Raw genomic sequence first — 14,898 nt, 5'->3', positions numbered from 1 at the left:
AGTAAGGGTGGAAGACACTTTTTTATTTTGAAAATAATTGATTTGTACAAACTGAAAGACATTTAGATGGTCTACATAACACAGCATTCTAAAGTTTCAGCTCTGTCTGCTGCTCAACTAGTTCTGGTGCAGATAAGAGGTTTTGCGCTTCAACATTTTAACACTAATTGGCACTGAACAAGATAGGAGGTTAGTCAAATGAATTTTCTGACAAAATGAGGGGCGGGACTATCTTGCAGACAGACTGAGCATGTGCAGCATAGCCTATAGTCCTCATCCACAGTGAAATCTGAAAATCATGAAATTTGCACTTAGGAGGTTTTGCGTTTTGGCCATCTCCTGTCCTGATAATCTCCTGGATTTTCCTATCAAACTCCCAGAAATCACCAGACCACAGGAAATTACATCTACTATGTTAAAAAGTTTATGGGGGAGGACCAGACCCCCGCTTGGGGGGTGTGGTGGTCAGTGCATGCCATCATACAGAGATATTAGCTTTTTAGTAATGAATGGTTATTATTAAAGATGGTCTTACATTGCTTCAGTTATCAAATCAATGTCTGTATAGGCCTACTTTTTAGCGTTTTAATCGAGGAGGTTATAATGGATGAAATTGTACCCATCATTTTCCAATGCTAGCCAAGCAAGCCTGATAGTCTACTTGAGGTACTTTAATGGAGTATTTCCAATGTTCACTATTTTAACTTCTACTCCACTACATGTATTATGTGTACTTTTACTCCACTACAATTATTTGAGAACTCTAATAATTACTACTTACTTTGCAGAAAATGATTATATTATAAAACAACCACTTTAGCCCTGTTTTATAGATAGGCTATTTGAAAAAAAAAAATAGCCGATCTACAAGCTCACAATTAACAGATCTTCTATTTTCCAACATTTTTGTACTTTTACTTTTGGTATTTTAAGTATGTTTTGATGCCAATACTTTTGTAGGCCTACTTTTACTCAAGTAACATTTTGAACACGGGCCTTTTACTTGCAACAGAGTACTTCTACATTGCAGTATTACTTAAGTAGAACATGTGAGTACTTTTTCCACCACTGTAATTTTACCTCCTGACAAGTGGATTTTCAGGCCTGATTTTTTTCTTCTTTTTTTGCTTGTTTCTCTCGCAAAACCTGGCAACGCTGCCCGCCGCCTCGCCGCTGCACGGTGCCGTGCTGGGACACAGCTTCATCCACACACAGCGGACCGTTCGTTCACCCCCCAGTAGAACCACACACTGACTGCTGCTACACAGCACAGCGGACACACGGTGAAGCCTGGGCCCGGAGCGGAGCGCACCGCGGGGGGAAGGCGAGATCAGGTGAGTGTCGGGGATCCGCGCCGAGGCCTTTTGTTATCACAGCCCCGGCGTAGCCTTCAGTTCAGGGACTGCTCTGACTCTGGCTCTGACTCTGACTCTGGCTCTGGGGGAGACCTTTTGTCGGCTTTATTTGGCTGAATTACCCGCTAAACACCCTCCGGACTTTGTAGTCAAACCCGGACCTGAGTTGGTACTTGGATCGGTCTTTCCCCTCTACACCAAATGTCTTCGCCAAAAAATAGCCGATGCACAGCTTGTACATCGGCTATTTATTTTTTGGCTAATTCCCCCCCCCCCCCCCCCCCCCCCCCCCCCCCCCCCCCCCCCCCCCCCCCGGAATAAGGAAGGATGCTGGGGTTCAAGTGGCCATTGTCAGACAATAGAATAAAGCTTCTCATGGTCACAAGTGATTTAGGAAGAAAACCAGCCATAGAAGCAGCCATCAATCTCTCTACCCATCCATCCATCCATCCTTGCATGCGTCCAGGCATGAACCCACTTCACTCTCCATTTAGCACAATCAGAGAAAAGGTCTCGAGTGTGATTGGAGTTGTTGGTGCGTTGTGTTTTATTGCGGTTTATTGTCGGCGTGGATGATGTTGTTAACGGCCAGTCAGTCAACGTGTGTGGAAACATTGTAGTGATATCTGCTGCCGCTGCCTCCAAAATCCGCGTTTTCATTGTTTCATCCGGTCGTCTCTAGAGGCTGCTGCCGAGACCCAGACAACACACACACACACACACACACACACACACACACACACACACACACACACACACACTACCCTAGCCCACTTATAAATGTCAGTATTGTAAACGTTTGGCCAGGCATGTATATAGTGAGTGTTTTAGACAGGTAGTTTATTCATTTACATGTTTTAACACAGAACGATATTCTGGTGCGAACGTGATATTTCGGGCTGTGAGGTTTAATGGTAGATTCGCTATTTATTGTTTTGTTTTTTTTCGCCGACTCTAATTTGGTGTAGAGGGAAACAAGTAGGCTGTACTAGTGCAGAGCCCTGGGGGACTCCTTGTCAACTCGTTCTAACGGGTTTAAAGTGGTTAACTGGTGGTAGTGCTGTGCTGCTGTATATGTGACTGTGTGTGTGGAGCAATTAGAAAGAAAGAAAAAAAGACCTGTGAAAATGCATCAGCCATTTACGTAAGAGAGCTCTCTCTCTCTCTGTCTCTCTCACTCACAACTTGTTCCATATGCATGCAGGGTAAATGGCTGCCCACACTCACCTACCTAGTGGGGAGTATAAAGCTATTGATGGTTGATTTGCTGATAATGGATTTGTGGATGTCTGAGTCAAGTTTTTATTCTTTTTTTGACTGCCTTATTGTTGACTTCCTGCAACAGACAGACATAGACAATAGTTCCTTTATCACACTGTTTTTTTTACTTCATAGAGCCAGACCACAGCTAACCTGCAAATACTTGCTTGGAGTTATTATTATTATTACTACAGGAAATTCTAATTATTCACGTTCAAGTATTTCTAGCTGGTTTCATGAATAACCTTTTAGAGGCATATGTAACAGTTTGAACAGAATTGGATCTAGAAACACTTGTGGGGAACTTCTGCACTTCACACATTTTCAACCTTATCTATCTTCATATAATTGGTCCTCACTAATGCTCATTATAAAATGGCTCCATTACTGTCTGCTCACTCCGTTTTGCATTGGTAGGCTGTGGACAGTTCAGTTTTCAATCAATGTACTACCCGTACTGTTAATACGCATGTTAATAACATATTCAAACAATCAATCAATCAAAGGTCTAAACTTATCTTACAATAAATGCACGGAATCTCTGTACGTACATACGTACGTCTGTAATCCACATATCTCTAGAACAGGTAGACCAACGACTTCAAATTCTGTCCGACTTCAACAGTCAGCTTGCACTCTTCAGACATTCTCCACAGACGTTTACCACTGCACAAGGACTTTTCCATATGGGCACAAAAGGGACACAGACAGACGGTTACAACAGGTGTTGCATTACAGGATGAGGCATGCATGCATTCCCTATTTGCATCGTTCCCAGCTTCCATCGTTCCCGAGTAGGCCGGTCCCCAGCGGGCACTGGCTTTAGTATTCAGAGTGACAGCTCAATCAGAATGTAATGCCTAATGTAAAACTCATGAAGAGAATATCCTGATCCTGTCTGATCTGGAGTATTGTTCATTCTGGTTGAGGGGGGTGGTATAAACCTTTTGATGTTCACATCAACAGGACACTATCAGCATGTAAACACTTATTCCTGTTGTTTCTCTCCGGTTGGTTTGCCTCTGGTTGGAAAATCGACAGAAAACCCCCCCGGGGAGAACCACTTTGTGCATGTCAAAAGTAATATTCCGATTACCTGCTTTGAGGCATGCAAACGAGGATTACTTTTATTTAGTGTCAATGTAAACAGTTCAATATATCAATATAGCTCACAGTCGCGTCTGGAGTGTTAATGCAACTGCCATTTAAGGGTTAAATCAACGGTCGGCAACATATTAAGAAGTGGTCATTCATACACAGCAATTGGACTAGCCCATTCCCCATTTATTTCTTGTTGTAAGGCTTTTTACCAGGTTGCTAAACCTGGTCTACATCTGCACTCGCTAGTGGTCACTTTCTCCTCATTGGCTGGTCCTTTTGTCCTTTTGCGTGACTTTTGGTGACCTTTTCCTCATTGGCTGGTCATTTAGCCAATGAGGGCTCAATGTCCTCTCAGAATATGGCATCTAAAGACCTCTCAGAATATGGGATCTAAAGACGACCCACAATACTGTGTTTGGCCACTGTATGTATCTCTATGGTCTGGCGCTGCTGCGTGAAAAAACAGAGTGGTCGTCACCAAACAAACTATTGACTTGACCCCTCATACACACACACACACACACACAGCGCCGCCTCCAACAGCGACCCAGAATTTTGATGATGTATTAACACATGTTTCTTGGGGACCCCCTGGAACCCCTTCAAGGACCCCTGTGGGTCCCCGAACCCCACTTTGAGATCCACTGACGTAGCTGACCGGGGTCAGCTCGGTACCTGATCCAGGCCATGAGCTCGTAGATCAGCTACAAGCTCAAGAGGGGAGTCTCTATATATTTTTTAAATGATGACTTGGCGGATGCCAAGCTGTAAAAGTCTCGGTTTAGGCATAAATATCGAGAAATTTGCATAATGAGCAACTTAATTGCCAAAAACTGGGAAAAGGCTATAATTTAGCTTTTAATTAACTTAGGTAATCTAAGAGTTTAAGTCCATGTTTATGATGTCCAGAAATCCATCTATTACCATGGTGCAATCATGCTACCTTTCCTTATTAGCATAAATTATGCAAGAATTTGGTAAAAGCCAGGACATTACAATTTGTTTTTCTCTTTTAGTCCTAAAAGTTTAGCTCTCGAATCTAAGTCTATGTTTTAATGTCCACTTACTTAATGGCCTTACTAGACTCTAATAGGCTCTATTAGGCTATACTAGGCTCTTGTCAGCCCTGTAGCCCCTTTGCACTTGAGATTAACCACTGTGTCCACGGGCAATAGTTTTACAAGGGTTTGTGTCCACCGGCAATAGTTTTACATGAAAGTTTCTAGGCTATAGTATAGTACTGCCCCGGCTATAGTATAGTACTGCCCCGTACAACCTAACAGAGCCCAGCACAGCCCACCAGAGCCCATTATAGCCCATTATAGCCCACCAGAGCCCAGCAGTCCGGCACATTCCAGCACACAAAGTCCAGCCCAGTGGGAGAATAGCCTAGGGTATGGGGGTAGTTAAATGACTGTAATAGGCTATACAGGGCTGGGTCCAGCTGGAATAGGCTAGACTAGAATGTTCTAGGCCTTACTAGACGCTAATAGGCTCTATTAGGCTGTACTAGGCTCCTGTCAGCCCTTTAGCCCCTTTGCACTTGAGATTAACCACTGTGTCCACGGGCAATAGTTTTACGTGGGTTTGTGTCCACCGGCAATAGTTTTACATGAACATTTGTAGGCTATAGTATAGTACTGCCCCGTACAACCTAACAGAGCCCAGCACAGCCCACCAGAGCCCATTATAGCCCACCAGAGCTAAGCAGTCCGGCACATTCCAGCACACAAAGTCCAGCCCACTGGGAGAATAGCTTAGGGTATGGGCGTAGTTAAATGACTGTAATAAGGCTATACAGGGCTGGGTCCAGCTGGAATAGGCTAGACTAGAATGTTCTAGGCCTTACTAGACTCTAATAGCCTAGAAATGTTCATGTAAAACTATTGCCGGTGGACACAAACTCATGTAAAACTATTGCCCGTGGACACAGTGGTTAATCTCAAGTGCAAAGGGGCTAAAGGGCTGACAAGAGCCTAGTACAGCCTAATAGAGCCTATTAGAGTCTATTAAGACCTAGAACATTCTAGTCTAGCCTATTCCAGCTGGACCCAGCCCTGTATAGCCTATTACAGTCATTTAACTACCCCCATACCCTAGGCTATTCTCCCAGTGGGCTGGACTTTGTGTGCTGGAATGCCCCCTTATGGCCGAGGGGCATGGGAAGTTAATTTGGTTCATCATCAGCCCATGCTACACCCTTCCACCAAGTTTCATAAAAGTTGGCGCAGTAGTTTTTCCGTAATCCTGCTTACAAACAGACGCTCAGACAAACAAGTGGTGGTGAAACCATATCTTCTTTGGCGGAGGAATAAAAAAAACTGGGACCCTTATTTCACTGGCATCCGGTGGATTCTTATTGGGGACACATTGAACTTTGAAAAAATGCTGGATGCCAACTTTTACTCAAAAATGCCTACATGGTTACAGAATTTTCCATTTTCGGCCCTGTCTATTAGTAGAGTATTCATTAGTATTTAGTATTCATGACACTTTACATCACTTTTAAAACTCTTACTGCCCTTATTTACAGTCATTGCTTTAAAGGCTGTGATTGTTGATTGTTATTATTATATTTACATAATTCTGTTCGTTTTAATTAGTGTTTAGATTAGGGGTTGTAATATTATTCCTTTTAAATTGTATTTCCATATTCTGTATTTACTTTTCTCATTTCTTATCTTGTGTCCCTTATTTTTACTAAATATATATATCTTCCATTGCATCTCCGTTTTAGAAGAGAGGTGAGAAAGCACTATACTGTTGACAGTCTAACCGCGATGCAATACTAATTTGCATACTTAAATGATTGACGTTTGGAGGATTCCCCTCATTCCCTCAGTAGTAGTAACGCTATGAACTGTGGGCAATTCCTTCAGCCAAAGTCAGCATCGATGCTGACTTACGGAAAGGGTGCATAAAGGGCGCTGCCTAAGCCCTCATTGACTTACCCATTTCAAATGGAACAGCCCTCAAGCCCTCGCAGACTCAAGCCCTCGTCAGTGCGGGAGCGGATTGGAATTGGGCCAGTAAATGAATATATAGCTGCTAAATGATGGCTAATATTGTTTATTAAGCAGGATTCAGGTGACGGTGAAGAGCATATAGTGTACTGTAGACCGGAGCTATAGCTGTCATGTTCAAGTTCAACCTGGGCAGCAGTGGTTCTCAACCTTTGGGTCAAATAACTTTGGGGGTCCCCAGATGATTAGCTTAATGGGCAACATTGTTTTCTCACTCAACAGTAAACAGACCAACATGCAGTGTTTACAGGCTATCTACATGCTGCACACAAGTGACAAGTTAAAGGTAGGGTAAGTGATTTGCGTTGGTTAAAATAATTGTTAAATAGCTATCTACATGCTGCACACAAGTGACAAGTTAAAGGTAGGGTAAGTGATTTGCGTTGGTTAAAATAATTGTTAAATAGCTCTATATTCTGATAGTACTCATTGCTATAGAGTGTTTGTTCAGTATTAGGAGTCTCCTTGTCTCTCCACCTCTTTATTAAACAGAAAATACATTTTCGTTTCAGTTTAATTTCCAATTTTATCCAACCAGGACAGAGAACTCAATCAGGATACAGATTAAACAAGTGAAATTGGAAGTGATGACACTAAGAAATTAGTATGCAAAATTGGAACTGGAACACTATACAAATTAAGCTTAAAAATGGGTACTTTCTCCTGATTGGCTGAGATTTTGACACCTACCGAAAAATGTATTTTCTGTTTATTAAAGAGCTGGAGAGACAGGGAGACTCCTGTTACTGAACAAACACTCTATAGCAATGATCACTATCAGAATATAGTATTTTAACCTTTTAACAAAATACTTTTTGTTTTAACCAAAAAATATCACTTACCCTACCTTTAAGGACTTTTAAGACCCTTTGAAAAACAAATTGGACAAATTGTCAAATATTACGTAAGAAAGAGGCAAACATTGTGAAAATAGCCGATCTACAAGCTATTTTTATAATATTCATCTCTGGAACCGAGTCAAACTAAATGTAATGCCTACAATTCTAAGTGCTTGTCAGGTTGGGGGGTCCCCAGATCAAATAGGATTATTTTGGGGGGCTGATAAGTTTGGGAACCCTTGCTGTACAGTACTATACTGTAGAAACTTTAGCATGGATTATTTCATTAAGTTATAGGTATCATATTCAAAGTGTACAGTATAGTATAGTAGATATACTGTAGATTGGATAATTTCATTAATAGCATGGATCTTCAACAGGGTATAGAGTTACTACAGGGGGACCGCCAAATCTATTTTCTTTTCTTTCTTTTTTTGTGAGGAACTTAACATTAACCAATTGAACCCTAGCATCCCTATTCATCCTTATTCGCCAAAAATAGCAGATCTGCAAGCTCACTACATGTTGCACAGCGACGCGTTGTGAGCTTGTAGGGTTCCATTTTTTTGGTGAAGACATATGGTGTACAGGGGAAAAAGAGCAGACCAAGTACAGAGCCAAAGGTCACGTTTAGTAAGTATTGAGCGTTGAAGTGGCTAAACATGAATCCAATAAATGAATACAAAAGATAATGAAACAAATAAAAAACATCAATTTACACAACACTGATGATAGTGCTGTCAAACAAGTCTATGAAGCTATCTATGAAATCTATGAAAGAAATTAATCTGCAACACAATGTATATACAATATGTAGTGGGGGGTCCCTGCTTCATCTCTGTCTCAGCTAAGGGGTCCTTGGCCTGAAAAACATTGAAGACCCCTGAGTTATAGGTATCATATTCAAAGCGTGCAGTATAGTAGAGTTTATACAGTAGATGTGAGTATTTCACTGTTATGGTTATCATGTTCAGTGTAGTCAGTGGAAAGCTGTTGCATAATCACAGCAAAGGTTGTCATTTGAAATGAAGAGAGAAGTGCTATTTGTTTGTGTTTGATAGGAAATGGAGAATTGTGTTAATGTTTAATTAACTCTTAATTAGAAAGAGTAATTTGAGAGTCCACCCAAGTGGTGGTGGTGATGGTGTGTGTGTGTGTGTGTGTGTGTGTGTGTGTGTGTGTGTGTGTGTGTGTGTGTGTGTGTGTGTGTGTGGGGGGGGGGGGGTGTATACCTGAACACACGCTGTTAATTGATTTGCACAACTAATGAATTGGTGTAAAATGCAGAAATAAACAATTGGTTGAGCTCCAGTTATAATGTGACTCAAATCAAAGGCGTGAAGAGGAAACATGTCTTCATAGTTTTAGTAGTCTCGCAAACCAGACTGTTGCCCCCACAATGTTCAAAAGCTTCCGTCATACAATCTGGAGCAATGGAAGCTCTGAAAGTGACCCGGGGGATAAAGCAGATGTGACGCCTCCTCCCCGCTTCCGTTTCGTCTTTACTGTGGTGCAAATTTGTCATAATATAAAAATAGAAAATGATCAAAGCCTACATATCTTGCTGGAATATCAGTAATGGAAATTCTAAATTAAAATGTAAAGATATTTTAAAATCCATTTTCGGAACAGAAAACAGATGACGGCTTCCTTTCTCTGCTTTCGGGAGGTGTAGTTCCAGACTCTATAGCATTCGGAGATGTGGAATAGTTGTCTGGCTACAGAGACTACAGTTTTGGTAGTCTCACACGTATCTCTACAGCACTGGACAGGCCTAGCCAATTACCAGAAAATATATCGAAACCGGAATTTTGAACATCTGACCGACTTAATCTAGCTCATTTATGTGAATTGATTAATCGAGAAGCAGGTTTTTTTGCCCGTTGGTGTCCATGACACACAGTAAAATGTTTGAAAAGCCCAGTAGAGAATAGAGTGATGTTTATGAATGAGCAGCGGTACAGAGGATGGCTGGACTGCTGTGTTGCATTTAGACCAGCTTGTTTGAAGATGGGACACTCCAGACACTGAGAAAGAAAAGAAAAAAAGACACACATGCATCTCTTCAGGGTTTTGTTCAGGTAATTGTACATTGCCTGCATGTCATAGGCTATTGGGAGTGCATGCAAATCCAGCTTGATTTAAACATTACAAAGTCTACATGGCTGTCTTAATGACATGGTTATAAACAGCAGCTATAAGGCGAAAGGGCCAGAGGCTCTGTGCATAACTAGTCCCAATTAACATAAAAAGGTAGATGATGTTTTTGGGGCCGTGGGCGCCATATTGTGGAGGGGGGCTCATAAGGTGCATGCGCATAATTCTGTGGGTATGCGCCGCAGCAGCTTGGAACTTAAGTAAGTAAAGATCCAGCTCAGTGGCCTTGTGGTTAAGAGTTAAAGCTTCGAACTTGCCTCACGTTATATTTTTGTGCAACTCCAGGGTTAGGGTTAGAAGACTAGGCGAGGACGGGAGGCATGCGTTAATCCGACAGACCTTTTCTCCGACTATGTGGCATCCGCGTGCGGTTAGGGTTAGGGTGCGGGTTTGGTTCGGGTTTAGTATTGGAAACGTCGGAGCGCTGCGCTGTCGGAGGAATGCGCTGTCGGACTAACGTACTGCACCCGGCGAGGACGCGCTGTGATTGGCCACTACTTTGCTGTGATTGACAGTTGGGAAGTTCCCTTTTGCAGAAGGTGGCATACCCTTGACCTGTTACCGGTCAGTTTCTCTTTCTCATCGATCGCTTCGTTTGATTGGCTCAGCAGCAGATTTGTAGTGTGTTTTAAAGTCTGCTCCAGTCTATAAGCCAGACACAACTAAAACGTCTGATTTCAAACATGTTGTTGAAGACATGCTTCCTGTCCCATGCACATTGATTACAGTGGTTCTCAACGTGGGGTTACTATAGCATCAACATCAGCTTAACCACTTTAACCCTACACAAATATTGTATGGGGGTCCCTTGTGCAAAATATTTACAAAGGGACAAAAACATATTCATTTTGGGGAAAAGGTTTGTGAGCCGCAACAGTGCTACTTCGGTTTCGTCTTTGCAGTCGTGCAAGTGTGTTTGTCCTACTGTAAATCAAATTAGTCTAAGCATATTGTTGCTGTCGGGCAGAAAAGATTCGACAGCATCAAAAGTAGCAGATGTGCAAGCTTGAAACCGTGTTTCGAGCTCACAGATATGCTACTTTTGATGCTTTTGAATTGGAATCCTGAAAAGTAACAGTTTTGGACATATGAGGTTTCCACCCGACAGACGATATATACAGTAGGTTGTTGCTTTGCCGAAACGGAAATTCCAAAACATATTTTAAAAATGTTTTTAAAAAAATATATATTTCCGGAAATGATGAACAGCTTCTGCCATCAGCTTTCAGTTCCAGACTATGTAGCATTCAGAGATGGTGGAATCTGGCTTGAGAAACTATAGCCTTGTTAACACTGTGTGTGGGTGTGTGTGTGTGTGTGTGTGTGTGTGTGTGTGTGTGGTGCTTATTAAACCCCACGCAGTAACAATCATACTGCATGAATGGCTCCCTGTGAAGTTTAATTACAGACCACCCCCGCCCCCCCTCTCAAACATTTCACAGACAACAGAGGAGGAAGCTCCACAACGCATGTGTGCGCGACGTGATTGGCAGGGTGACATCACATGTAGTTCCATAAATACATTTAAAAGAATGTATAAATCTAAAATAATAGATAAATATAGAACATTAATGTGAATTATAAATACTTGAAGGAATGTTAGCTTTGCTAGATTATATTATAAATGATATCGTAATTACATACTAAGTATGTATTATAAAGTATTATTCAAATTGATTACTATAGTATTATTATCATTATTATTATTATTATATATAGTATTATTATTGCGACGTGTTGTGAGCTTGTACTATTTTCGGCGCAGGAGTGGTGAAGTTAAAGGCTGGTTAATAATTGTAGTGCATGGTGACATCGTTAAAGGTAGTGTCAGGAGAGAGAACCCATTTATCAGCTTCCGTTTTAAAGTGCTCCAGTTGAAATATTGTGATTGTCTGCTCATTTATTTGTTTCATCACTTCAAATTCCACTTGTTTATATCCTGTGTAGCCCATAGACATATAAAGGTAAACGCCTCCTTCGGCTCTGAGGCATTGGTATCTCGGGCGCCATTTTAGCGTAGGAAAGCTGTAGTCAAGCTTCCGCGTGTGTCACAGAAGGGGGCGTTCGGTAGACCAATCATGTGAGGGCGGGTCTTTTTGTAACCCAGCTCTTAACACTTTAAAAGGCATCAGCTGCGCAGCATCTAGTTAGTTGGAACTTGGCAAACTCCACACTCTGGATTGGTTAATAGGTTGAATATTCAGGGAGTTGTGATGAGTTTAATTGTGGAGAGACCGTCTGCTTCAATGGACATAAATGCATTAGAACAGTGGGTTTCAACCTTTTTCATATCAAGGTCCATTATTTATTCGCCATTTGAGCCACGGAACACTGTTTGATGAGCTTTAGCCTCTCACACCCAAAACTTAGAATATTTTGTTATCGTTCGATAAGATGCTGTCAAAATAACAATTCTTTACGTTCTCTAATTGTGTACCAGTATAGTAAGTAATGCAGATGTTTAACAATTTGACTCTTGAGAGTGTGAAATGTTATACTTAAGATTTAAAGATCTATAGGGGTCCATTTGGTTATCAACTCTTCATCATTTAGCTGGGGACCACCTGGAACCCCCTCAAAGACCACTGGTGGTTGAGAACCATTGCACTGACAAGTCCCGGAAAAGACGCACTGTGATTGGCCATTAGTCAACGCGCCGTGATCGCTGTGATTGGCCAGTAGTCACTTTGAGTCTCAGTTTGCCTATGCTAAAATGACGGTTGCGATATCAGTTGCTCCAACGAACTGCAGAGGCCAATGAGGTATCTAGGTTTCTATATATATGCTGTAGCCTATGAGTTCTCTCTCCTGATTGGATAAAATTGGTATCCTGAACTGACAATGTATTATATGTTTATTAAAGAGCGAGGGGGAGACTCGTGAAAAACACTGTGTAGCAATGATTACTATAACAATATAGATTTGACACTTATTTTAACAAAATAAAAACGTATTGCACTTTTTAACTTACCCGTGACCTCTGGGTAAACTTGTGGACTTTTAACTCTCTCAGTGCCAATGAAATAAAACAATATGTTCATACTGTGCCAGCAAGTAAAAAAATAAAATAATAATAAGTTAAACAAGAAGTGAATGGAGCAGCAAATCTTCGGATCACGATATCTTGGGTTCTGAAAATTATTACCCCCCCCCCCCAAAAAAAAAAAGAGTTAATAGAACTTCAGTAAAAGGCTTTAACAAGAGTTCATGGGGAGATAGTGGTTCTCAAACTGCTGATGGGGACCCACCGGTGTCCTTTAGGGGGTGCCATGGGGGTCCCCAGCAAAGTTAATTGATGTATCAAAATTATTTTTGGCACTTTAACTATATTTTGTGCATTTTGGGGTCCTTGACGTGAAAAAAAAACTTTGAGAAGCCCTTGTGTTAAGGGGCAGTAAGTACTTTTCTTTTGTAGTACGCTTGTAGTTTGACCTGCGTTGACCACAGGCGTCCATCTTGAATTGTGTCGACTCTCACAGCGGTCAGTGAGCTCGTTCTTGCCTTGAGACATTGTTAAGGGATAACCCAGCTAATTCTAGCTTATAGAATCACACATGTGCTTTTGACTTTGATTTAGTCAACTATTGCAGTCGATCCCGCGCACGTGTGTATGTGTGTGCACATTCCAATTAGTCAAGTGTGTGTGTGTGTGTGTGTGTGTGTGTGTGTGTGTGTGTGTGTGTGTGTGTGTGTGTGTGTGTGTGTGTGTGTGTGTGTGTGTGTGTGTGTGTGTGTGTGTGTGTGTGTGTGTGTGTGTGTGTGTGTGTGTGTGTGTGTGATTACAGTATATGGGATGATATGAAAATTGTATGTCACAATTATGTGGCAAAAATAATTGTGATTAACAATATCGCAATAATCAAAATATGCTTAAAACTTAAAATGGCACTTGTGTTAACCACTTGAACGCCCAGCATCCCTATTCCGGGGGGAACGCTCGCCAAAAATAGCCGATCTACAACGTGTTGTGAGCTTGTAGATTTGCTATTTTTGCGCTCTTTACAGGTGCGTTTAATCAAATTTAGAGGGTCTAAGTGGTGCTGAATTTGCAGCATGACAAACGCTAATTCCTAGTGTATTTCACAATAAATTAAAATCTCCACAATATGATTATTGTCAGTGTTTTTTTATCACGATTAACCATAACAATTATCGTCCCATCCTTGCTGCAGCTGCCATGGACCTGCTGGGTCATGTGACCGGTGTGGAAGTTGTGTTTGTCATAAAGTCACCAGTGATGCTCTTTGTAGAATATGTCTTAAAGGTTCTATGACATTCATTTTAAATTTTTTTTATTTTTTAACTTTGAACATTCAGTGGATTTTCTGTGGTCTGGGATTTTCTGAATAATTTGGCTGAAAAGTAATCTGTGATTGGCCCCTGGACTTTGATGCCACAGTCCATTAATCCCGCCCCCTCTCCTCTCCGCCCCTCCCCTATACATTCCTTTGGGGGGGGGGGGAGCAGAGGCGATGATTGACAGTCAAAATCCCTCAACAGCGACACCCACTGGCAAATATTTATTTTTTCATTGCAGCTGAAAAGGCTTTAGAAATCGGAGAGAAAACAATCACTGGAGTGGATTTTTCAGTTTAAACTTTTAATACACGTTTGAAGGACCATGATAAATACTTTAAATGTGTTGTAAAACTGAATCTCATGACACCTTTAAGGAAAACTGCTGATCTACAAGCTCTGAACCTTATAGCTCAGCTATTTCAGCTATTTTGGAAAACATTTTTGAAAGTAAAACTTTCTGAGTTGTCGGTTCCCAGAACCTCCTGAGCCAGGACCCCCGGTGGCAAAGACTTGAGTTAAACATTTTTAAAAACATATATGCTAGGCGCTCGGGTGGCACAGTGGTAAAGTCCCTGCCCACCACCACGGAGGTTGTGCGTTCGAATCCACCGTGGTGCATCTGGCTTTGTCGAGCGTCTACACGAACGCAATTGGCTCGTGTTCGAGGAGGGAAGCCGGTGGGGAGGGTGATAATGGTACTCCCACGGGCTGGGGCGGCACCTGTCAGCAGGGAGTGTTGGGCAGGAGGAGTAGGACAAAGGCTCTACGTCCTCCTGGTGGGGGCTCCTCACTGGCAGGTGAGTCAGTAGGATACAACAGCAATTGGCATAACGACTAAATTGGGAAGATAAAGGGGGTAAAACT

The 14,898-nt window shown here is 41.8% G+C and overlaps 1 protein-coding gene across 1 annotated transcript in view; it reads left to right on the top strand.

Annotated features, from left to right (window-relative positions):
- Nucleotides 1-1,172: 1,172 nt before the first annotated feature.
- gatad2b (GATA zinc finger domain containing 2B) overlaps nt 1,173-14,898 on the top strand; it is a 79,932-nt gene continuing 66,206 nt past the window's right edge. Inside the window, exon 1 of the mRNA XM_084080027.1 lies at nt 1,173-1,334. The gene's annotated coding sequence lies outside the window, so the exon portion shown is untranslated. The remainder of the gene's footprint in view (nt 1,335-14,898) is intronic.

The sequence above is a fragment of the Gymnoscopelus microlampas genome (assembly GCF_963454915.1).
Source record: "Gymnoscopelus microlampas genome assembly, chromosome: 15".
NCBI lineage: Eukaryota > Metazoa > Chordata > Actinopteri > Myctophiformes > Myctophidae > Gymnoscopelus > Gymnoscopelus microlampas.
Note: the sequence above shows the minus strand (reverse complement) of the source record. Positions and strands in the feature narration are given on the sequence as shown.